General features: G+C 44.1%; 1 protein-coding gene across 2 annotated transcripts in view; it reads right to left on the minus strand.

The window, feature by feature from the left end:
* LOC135545433 (beta-synuclein-like) overlaps window positions 1-2229 on the minus strand; it is a 33770-nt gene extending 31541 nt beyond the window's left edge. For both annotated transcript variants that reach the window (XM_064973042.1, XM_064973041.1), the window contains exon 1: window positions 2127-2229. The gene's annotated coding sequence lies outside the window, so the exon portion shown is untranslated. The remainder of the gene's footprint in view (window positions 1-2126) is intronic.
* Between the last annotated feature and the right edge of the window lie 9423 nt (window positions 2230-11652).

Below are 11652 nucleotides of genomic sequence, written 5' to 3' on the forward strand. Positions count from 1 at the left end.
TAGTTATTTTACCCTACATGGTGATGGATAGCAATTCCCGACTAAAAAAATAACTGTCCGTGGTGCTGAAAGAGTGTGTTTCAATTGTGTATTCTGCACTATTTTTATTCGGTATGACTCAGTTATGGGGCGGCAGGGAAGCCTATTGGTTAGAGCGTTGGACTAGTAACCGGAAGGTTGCAAGTTCAAACCCCCGAGCTGACAAGGTACAAATCTGTCGTTCTGCCCCTGAACAGGCAGTTAACCCACTGTTCCTAGGCCGTCAGTTAACCCACTGTTCCTAGGCCGTCAGTTAAATAAAGGTAAAATAAATAAATAAAATGAGCAGTGGTTGATTCATTGACAGAAGTCAAGATGTTAATTGTTTAACTAAAGTATAAACACAACATGCAACAATTTCCCCAAATTTTACTGAGGTACAGTTCATGTAAGGAAATCAGTCAATTGAAATAAATTCATGAAGGCCTTAATCTATGTATTTTACATGACCTGGGCAGGGTTGCAGCCATGGGTGGGCGTGCCAGGAGATAAGCCAACCCACTTTGGAGTCAGTCCCAGCCAATCAAAATGAGTTTTTCCACTACAAAAGGGCTTTATTACAGACAGAAATTCTCCTCAGTTTCATCCTTTGTCTGGGTGACTGGTGTCAGAGTATCCCCCAGGTGGAGAAGCCGGATGTGGAGATACCAGTGGCGTGGTTTCATGTGGTCCGCGGTTGTGAGACAGGTTGAACTCAATGACAAAATCTCTAGGATGTGGTTGAAGGCGACTTAAGGTTAAATTTTCTGGCAACAGCTCTGGTGGATGTTCCTGCATTCAGCATGCCAATTGCACGCTCCCTCAAATCTCGAGACATCTGTGGCATTGTGTTGTGTGACAAAACGGCACATTTTAGAGTGGCCTTTTACTGTCCCCAGCACAAGGTGCACCTGTGTAATGATCATTATGTTTAATCATCTTCTTGATATTCCACACCTGTCAGGTGGATGGATTCTGGGTTCTTTTACTTCAGCTCATCAAACGTGGAACCAACACTTTGCATGTCACGTTTATATTTTTTGTTCAGTATAGCTTTCACTGTTTCCCCTTTTCTCTTCAGTTGTTTTCTTTCTAATACCCTCGCTGTCACTTTGTGTCTTGGCTGTCATTTAAAGCGATGACGGAAGAATGGGGACGGATAGAAGCAACGCCCTCCCTCCCGTTTCACCACAGGCTGCGATAGCCAAACCCTCCGCCATAGACCAGCAATTATAGTAAATGCATTATTCACTCAAACCGTTTAACACGTTTTTTTTCTTCTCTCCTTCTCCCTACCCTTTTTCTCAAATGGCATGAAATATTCAGAGAGAGAGAGAGAGAGAGAGAGAGAGAGAGAGAGAGAGAGAGAGAGAGAGACAACATTTTTCAATTAAATGGTTAAATGTGCACGCGCTCATGAATTATTACTGTGGTAATATTACTCTCAATGGCGACGCGATCTGAGGACAAGCCAGGAAGTTGCCTTTGAAATAGCCCGTATGTGATGTACTTGTATCCTATTTAAACAAGCGCATTACCTGTAATATAGCGTCGCCCTACTACTATATGTGGGGGAAGGGGAGGGGGGGACTTTATGCGCGATATTTTCTCATCACGGTCACCTAGGAGAATATATATTCTGTCAATAAATATGTGTCTACAGGGTAGAATTCGACATTTAAAAAACATTTCGATTAAAAAAAATCAAATACAGGATTTAAATTAAATCAATAATTTCGATATGTTAATATTATAATACTCATTAGGCTACGATACCTTATAGAGAACGGTCATTCAAGGAAATTGTGTCGAGTACAATTTTCTCATTAAACGCAACAATTGCTCTTTCTGCCTTTCATTAAACGGATTGAATTCAACGTGTTGGTTATCTCTTAATTTACATATTTTTACACTTCTCAGTTACATAATACACACACATATTTGTAGCCTTGTAGTCTTATTTTTCTCTCTATCCCTATAACAACGTCCTATAACAACGTCCTGTTAAAATGTCGATATGTTTTCCATACAACCTCTAACCCGTTGTTTCCTTCTATCGACGCCAGACAAAAATATCACAGAAAACAACATTAAAAAAATCCTCTTACCTTTTACAAATATGACTTGTTTCCTCAAGGTTCCACTGCCCAGCTGATTCAAATATCGCCTGAACGGGAGCTGCTATCATAGACTGATCGCTGGGTAGGAGGGTTTTCCTCGGGATACTCTGTCTGTCGACCAATAGGGAGCGGCCGACCACGTAGCCCCCTTTTCATTGATCATTCCAACAGCACCAGCTCGGCTTTCTGTCTAACAGTTAACAGCTACGTGTCCTGGATGCTCGGACTGACGGGCATAATGGGAAAATAAGCTTAGCTTTAATTCAAGAGAGCTCACCGTCTAGACCTACCCTATTTTCTGCTCCATTTTAGTCTCTTGTTTACTACCACCATTGTAAAGGACTTATAAAGCCTGTATCTCCGCCATTTCCCCCTTCCCAGTCCATTGCCATAGGCTACACTATGTACACTATGTAATGATGCTGATGGAAGAACGAGTATACAACAGCTCGCTGAATCATTTGAATAGTAATTCGCTCTGATACGTTTTACCAAATGAAGGACCGAGTAAAAACAATGCAGAACACACGAACTCATCGGTATCATCATCATCATCACCACTACTGTCTTCATCATCATCATCAGCATCATCATCCATCATCATCATCACCATCACCACCATCATCATCATCACCACTACTGTCTTCATCATCATCACCACCATCATCATCACCATCATCATCATCATCATCACCAATACTGTCTTCATCATCATCATCATCATCATCATCATCATCATCATCATCATCATCATCACCACTACTGTCTTCATCATCATCATCACCACTACTGTCTTCATCATCATCATCATCACCACCACCATCATCATTGTCATCATCATCATCACCACTACTGTCTTCATCATCATCATCATCACCACCATCATCATCATCACCATCACCACCACCATCATCATCATCATCACCACTACTGTCTTCATCATCATCATCATCACCACTACTGTCTTCATCATCATCATCATCACGTCATCATCATCATCATCATCATCATCATCATCATCATCATCATCATCATCATCATCATCACCACCATCATCATCATCATCAATATCACCACCATCATCATCATAATCACCATCATCATCATCATCACCACCATCATCATCATCATAATCACCATCATCATCATCACCACCATCATCATCATCGAGGGATGTGACACCATTCTATTGGAGGGATGAGACACTGTTCTATTGGAGGGATGTGACACCATTCTATTGGAGGGATGAGACACCATTCTATTGGAGGGATGAGACACCATTCTATTGGAGGGATGAGACACCATTCTATTGGAGGGATGAGACACCATTCTATTGGAGGGATGAGACACCGTTCTTCTATTGGAGGGATGAGACACTATTCTTCTATTGGAGGGATGAGACACCATTCTTCTATTGGAGGGATGAGACACCATTCTTCTATTGGAGGGATGAGACACCATTCTTCTGTTGGAGGGATGAGACACCATTCTTCTATTGGAGGGATGAGACACTATTCTTCTATTGGAGGGATGAGACACCATTCTTCTATTGGAGGGATGAGACACCATTCTATTGGAGGGATGTGACACCATTCTATTGGAGGGATGAGACACCATTCTATTGGAGGGATGAGACACTGTTCTTCTATTGGAGGGATGTGACACCATTCTTCTATTGGAGGGATGAGACACCATTCTTCTATTGGAGGGATGAGACATCATTCTATTGGAGGGATGTGACACCGTTCTTCTATTGGAGGGATGAGACACCATTCTTCTATTGGAGGGATGAGACATCATTCTATTGGAGGGATGTGACACCATTCTTCTATTGGAGGGATGTGACACCATTCTTCTATTGGAGGGATGAGACACCATTCTTCTATTGGAGGGATGAGACACCATTCTATTGGAGGGATGAGACACCATTCTATTGGAGGGATGAGACACCATTCTATTGGAGGGATGAGACACCATTCTATTGGAGGGATGAGACACCGTTCTATTGGAGGGATGTGACACCATTCTTCTATTGGAGGGATGTGACACCATTCTTCTATTGGAGGGATGAGACACCATTCTTCTATTGGAGGGATGAGACACCATTCTTCTATTGGAGGGATGAGACACCATTCTATTGGGGGGATGAGACACTATTCTTCTATTGGAGGGATGAGACACCATTCTTCTATTGGAGGGATGAGACACCATTCTATTGGAGGGATGAGGCACCGTTCTTCTATCGGAGGGATGAGACACCATTCTATTGGAGGGATGAGACACTGTTCTGTTGGAGGGATGAGACACCATTCTTCTATAGGAGGGATGAGACACCATGCTATAGGAGGGATGAGACACCATTCTATTGGAGGGATGAGACACTATTCTTCTATCGGAGGGATGAGACATCATTCTTCTATTGGAGGGATGAGACACCATTCTTCTATTGGAGGGATGAGACACCATTCTTCTATTGGAGGGATGAGACACCGTTCTTCTATTGGAGGGATGAGACAACATTCTTTTATTGGAGGGATGAGACACCATTCTATTGGAGGGATGAGACACCGTTCTATTGGAGGGATGTGACACCATTCTTCTAATGGAGGGATGTGACACCATTCTATTGCAGGGATGAGACACCGTTCTATTGGAGGGATGTGACACCATTCTTCTATTGGAGGGAAGTGACACCATTCTTCTATTGGAGGGATGAGACACCATTCTTCTATTGGAGGGATGAGACACCATTCTTCTATTGGAGGGATGTGACACCATTCTTCTATTGGAGGGATGAGACACCATTCTTCTATTGGAGGGATGAGACATCATTCTATTGGAGGGATGTGACACCGTTCTTCTATTGGAGGGATGAGACACCATTCTTCTATTGGAGGGATGAGACATCATTCTATTGGAGGGATGTGACACCATTCTTCTATTGGAGGGATGTGACACCATTCTTCTATTGGAGGGATGAGACACCATTCTTCTATTGGAGGGATGAGACACCATTCTATTGGAGGGATGAGACACCATTCTATTGGAGGGATGAGACACCATTCTATTGGAGGGATGAGACACCGTTCTATTGGAGGGATGTGACACCATTCTTCTATTGGAGGGATGTGACACCATTCTTCTATTGGAGGGATGAGACACCATTCTTCTATTGGAGGGATGAGACACCATTCTTCTATTGGAGGGATGAGACACCATTCTATTGGGGGATGAGACACTATTCTTCTATTGGAGGGATGAGACACCATTCTTCTATTGGAGGGATGAGACACCATTCTATTGGAGGGATGAGGCACCGTTCTTCTATCGGAGGGATGAGACACCATTCTATTGGAGGGATGAGACACTGTTCTGTTGGAGGGATGAGACACCATTCTTCTATAGGAGGGATGAGACACCATGCTATAGGAGGGATGAGACACCATTCTATTGGAGGGATGAGACACTATTCTTCTATCGGAGGGATGAGACATCATTCTTCTATTGGAGGGATGAGACACCATTCTTCTATTGGAGGGATGAGACACCATTCTTCTATTGGAGGGATGAGACACCGTTCTTCTATTGGAGGGATGAGACAACATTCTTTTATTGGAGGGATGAGACACCATTCTATTGGAGGGATGAGACACCGTTCTATTGGAGGGATGTGACACCATTCTTCTAATGGAGGGATGTGACACCATTCTATTGCAGGGATGAGACACCGTTCTATTGGAGGGATGTGACACCATTCTTCTATTGGAGGGAAGTGACACCATTCTTCTATTGGAGGGATGAGACACCATTCTTCTATTGGAGGGATGAGACACCATTCTTCTATTGGAGGGATGTGACACCATTCTTCTATTGGAGGGATGAGACACCATTCTTCTATTGGAGGGATGAGACATCATTCTATTGGAGGGATGTGACACCGTTCTTCTATTGGAGGGATGAGACACCATTCTTCTATTGGAGGGATGAGACACCGTTCTTCTATTGGAGGGATGAGACACCATTCATCTATTGGAGGGATGAGACACCATTCTTCTATTGGAGGGATGAGACACCATTCTTCTATTGGAGGGATGAGACACCATTCTATTGGAGGGATGAGACACTATTCTTCTATTGGAGGGATGAGACACCATTCTTCTATTGGAGGGATGAGACACCATTCTTCTATTGGAGGGATGAGACACCATTCTTCTATTGGAGGGATGAGACACCGTTCTTCTATTGGAGGGATGAGACACCATTCTTCTATTGGAGGGATGAGACACCATTCTTCTATTGGAGGGATGAGACACCATTCTATTGGAGGGATTAGACACTATTCTTCTATTGGAGGGATGAGACACAATTCTATTGGAGGGATGAGACACCATTCTTCTATTGGAGGGATGAGACACCGTTATTCTATTGGAGGGATGAGACACCGTTCTTCTATCGGAGGGATGAGACACCGTTCTTTTGGAGGGATGAGACACCGTTCTTCTATTGGAGGGATGAGACACCATTCTGTTGGAGGGATGAGACACCATTCTTCTATAGGAGGGACGAGACACCATTCTTCTATTGGAGGGATGAGACACCATTCTTCTATAGGAGGGAAGAGACACCGTTCTGTTGGAGGGATGAGACACCGTTCTTCTATTGGAGGGATGAGACACCATTCTGTTGGAGGGATGAGACACCATTCTTCTATTGGAGGGATGAGACACCATTCTTCTATTGGAGGGATGAGACACCATTCTATTGGAGGGATGAGACACCATTCTTCTATTGGAGGGATGAGACACCATTCTTCTATTGGAGGGATGAGACACCATTCTATTGGAAGGATGAGACACCGTTCTTCTATTGGAGGGATGAGACACCGTTATTCTATTGGAGGGATGAGACACCGTTCTTCTATCGGAGGGATGAGACACCATTCTTCTATAGGAGGGATGAGACACCATTCTTCTATTGGAGGGATGAGACACCATTCTTCTATAGGAGGGATGAGACACCGTTCTGTTGGAGGGATGAGACACCGTTCTTCTATTGGAGGGATGAGACACCATTCTGTTGGAGGGATGAGACACCATTCTTCTATTGGAGGGATGAGACACCATTCTTCTATCGGAGGGATGAGACACCATTCTATTGGAGGGATGACACACCGTTCTGTTGGAGGGATGAGACACCATTCTTCTATAGGAGGTATGAGACACCATTCTATAGGAGGGATGAGACACCATTCTATTGGAGGCATAAGACACTATTCTTCTATCGGAGGGATGAGACACCATTCTTCTATTGGAGGGATGAGACACCATTCTGTTGGAGGGATGAGACACCATTCTTCTATTGGAGGGATGAGACACCATTCTTCTATTGGAGGGATGAGACACCATTCTATTGGAGGGATGAGACACCATTCTTCTATTGGAGGGATGAGACACCATTCTTCTATTGGAGGGATGAGACACCATTCTATTGGAAGGATGAGACACCGTTCTTCTTTTGGAGGGATGAGACACCGTTATTCTATTGGAGGGATGAGACACCGTTCTTCTATCGGAGGGATGAGACACCATTCTTCTATAGGAGGGATGAGACACCATTCTTCTATTGGAGGGATGAGACACCATTCTTCTATAGGAGGGATGAGACACCGTTCTGTTGGAGGGATGAGACACCGTTCTTCTATTGGAGGGATGAGACACCATTCTGTTGGAGGGATGAGACACCATTCTTCTATTGGAGGGATGAGACACCATTCTTCTATCGGAGGGATGAGACACCATTCTATTAGAGGGATGACACACCGTTCTGTTGGAGGGATGAGACACCATTCTTCAAAAGGAGGGATGAGACACCATTCTATAGGAGGGATGAGACACCATTCTATTGGAGGCATGAGACACTATTCTTCTATTGGAGGGATGAGACACCATTCTTCTATTGGAGGGATGAGACACCATTCTTCTATTGGAGGGATGAGACACCATTCTTCTATTGGAGGGATGAGACACCGTTCTTCTATTGGAGGGATGAGAAACCATTCTTCTATTGGAGGGATGAGACACCATTCTTCTATTGGAGGGATGAGACACCATTCTTCTATTGGAGGGATGAGACACCATTCTTCTATTGGAGGGATGAGACACCATTCTTCTATTGGAGGGATGAGACACCATTCTATTGGAGGGATGAGACACCATTATTCTATTGGAGGGATGAGACACTATTCTTCTATTGGAGGGATGAGACACCATTCTTCTATTGGAGGGATGAGACACCGTTCTTCTATTGGAGGGATGAGACACCATTCTTCTATTGGAGGGATGAGACACCATTCTTCTATTGGAGGGATGAGACACCATTCTATTGGAGGGATGTGACACCATTCTTCTATTGGAGGGATGTGACACCATTCTTCTATTGGAGGGATGAGACACCATTCTTCTATTGGAGGGATGAGACACCATTCTATTGGAGGGATGAGACACCATTCTATTGGAGGGATGAGACACCATTCTATTGGAGGGATGAGACACCATTCTATTGGAGGGATGAGACACCGTTCTATTGGAGGGATGTGACACCATTCTTCTATTGGAGGGATGTGACACCATTCTTCTATTGGAGGGATGAGACACCATTCTTCTATTGGAGGGATGAGACACCATTCTTCTATTGGAGGGATGAGACACCATTCTATTGGGGGGATGAGACACTATTCTTCTATTGGAGGGATGAGACACCATTCTTCTATTGGAGGGATGAGACACCATTCTATTGGAGGGATGAGACACCGTTCTTCTATCGGAGGGATGAGACACCATTCTATTGGAGGGATGAGACACTGTTCTGTTGGAGGGATGAGACACCATTCTTCTATAGGAGGGATGAGACACCATGCTATAGGAGGGATGAGACACCATTCTATTGGAGGGATGAGACACTATTCTTCTATCGGAGGGATGAGACATCATTCTTCTATTGGAGGGATGAGACACCATTCTTCTATTGGAGGGATGAGACACCATTCTTCTATTGGAGGGATGAGACACCGTTCTTCTATTGGAGGGATGAGACAACATTCTTCTATTGGAGGGATGAGACACCATTCTATTGGAGGGATGAGACACCGTTCTATTGGAGGGATGTGACACCATTCTTCTAATGGAGGGATGTGACACCATTCTATTGCAGGGATGAGACACCGTTCTATTGGAGGGATGTGACACCATTCTTCTATTGGAGGGAAGTGACACCATTCTTCTATTGGAGGGATGAGACACCATTCTTCTATTGGAGGGATGAGACACCATTCTTCTATTGGAGGGATGAGACACCATTCTATTGGAGGGATGAGACACTATTCTTCTATTGGAGGGATGACACACCATTATTCTATTGGAGGGATGAGACACTATTCTTCTATTGGAGGGATGAGACACCATTCTTCTATTGGAGGGATGAGACACCGTTCTTCTATTGGAGGGATGAGACACCATTCATCTATTGGAGGGATGAGACACCATTCTTCTATTGGAGGGATGAGACACCATTCTTCTATTGGAGGGATGAGACACCATTCTATTGGAGGGATGAGACACTATTCTTCTATTGGAGGGATGAGACACCATTCTTCTATTGGAGGGATGAGACACCATTCTTCTATTGGAGGGATGAGACACCATTCTTCTATTGGAGGGATGAGACACCATTCTTCTATTGGAGGGATGAGACACCGTTCTTCTATTGGAGGGATGAGAAACCATTCTTCTATTGGAGGGATGAGACACCATTCTTCTATTGGAGGGATGAGACACCATTCTTCTATTGGAGGGATGAGACACCATTCTTCTATTGGAGGGATGAGACACCATTCTTCTATTGGAGGGATGAGACACCATTCTATTGGAGGGATGAGACACCATTATTCTATTGGAGGGATGAGACACTATTCTTCTATTGGAGGGATGAGACACCATTCTTCTATTGGAGGGATGAGACACCGTTCTTCTATTGGAGGGATGAGACACCATTCTTCTATTGGAGGGATGAGACACCATTCTTCTATTGGAGGGATGAGACATCATTCTATTGGAGGGATGTGACACCATTCTTCTATTGGAGGGATGTGACACCATTCTTCTATTGGAGGGATGAGACACCATTCTTCTATTGGAGGGATGAGACACCATTCTATTGGAGGGATGAGACACCATTCTATTGGAGGGATGAGACACCATTCTATTGGAGGGATGAGACACCATTCTATTGGAGGGATGAGACACCGTTCTATTGGAGGGATGTGACACCATTCTTCTATTGGAGGGATGTGACACCATTCTTCTATTGGAGGGATGAGACACCATTCTTCTATTGGAGGGATGAGACACCATTCTTCTATTGGAGGGATGAGACACCATTCTATTGGGGGGATGAGACACTATTCTTCTATTGGAGGGATGAGACACCATTCTTCTATTGGAGGGATGAGACACCATTCTATTGGAGGGATGAGACACCGTTCTTCTATCGGAGGGATGAGACACCATTCTATTGGAGGGATGAGACACTGTTCTGTTGGAGGGATGAGACACCATTCTTCTATAGGAGGGATGAGACACCATGCTATAGGAGGGATGAGACACCATTCTATTGGAGGGATGAGACACTATTCTTCTATCGGAGGGATGAGACATCATTCTTCTATTGGAGGGATGAGACACCATTCTTCTATTGGAGGGATGAGACACCATTCTTCTATTGGAGGGATGAGACACCGTTCTTCTATTGGAGGGATGAGACAACATTCTTCTATTGGAGGGATGAGACACCATTCTATTGGAGGGATGAGACACCGTTCTATTGGAGGGATGTGACACCATTCTTCTAATGGAGGGATGTGACACCATTCTATTGCAGGGATGAGACACCGTTCTATTGGAGGGATGTGACACCATTCTTCTATTGGAGGGAAGTGACACCATTCTTCTATTGGAGGGATGAGACACCATTCTTCTATTGGAGGGATGAGACACCATTCTTCTATTGGAGGGATGAGACACCATTCTATTGGAGGGATGAGACACTATTCTTCTATTGGAGGGATGACACACCATTATTCTATTGGAGGGATGAGACACTATTCTTCTATTGGAGGGATGAGACACCATTCTTCTATTGGAGGGATGAGACACCGTTCTTCTATTGGAGGGATGAGACACCATTCATCTATTGGAGGGATGAGACACCATTCTTCTATTGGAGGGATGAGACACCATTCTTCTATTGGAGGGATGAGACACCATTCTATTGGAGGGATGAGACACTATTCTTCTATTGGAGGGATGAGACACCATTCTTCTATTGGAGGGATGAGACACCATTCTTCTATTGGAGGGATGAGACACCATTCTTCTATTGGAGGGATGAGACACCGTTCTTCTATTGGAGGGATGAGACACCATTCTTCTATTGGAGGGATGAGACACCATTCTTCTAT

The sequence above is a fragment of the Oncorhynchus masou genome, chromosome 9 (genome assembly GCF_036934945.1).
Source record: "Oncorhynchus masou masou isolate Uvic2021 chromosome 9, UVic_Omas_1.1, whole genome shotgun sequence".
Lineage (NCBI taxonomy): Eukaryota > Metazoa > Chordata > Actinopteri > Salmoniformes > Salmonidae > Oncorhynchus > Oncorhynchus masou.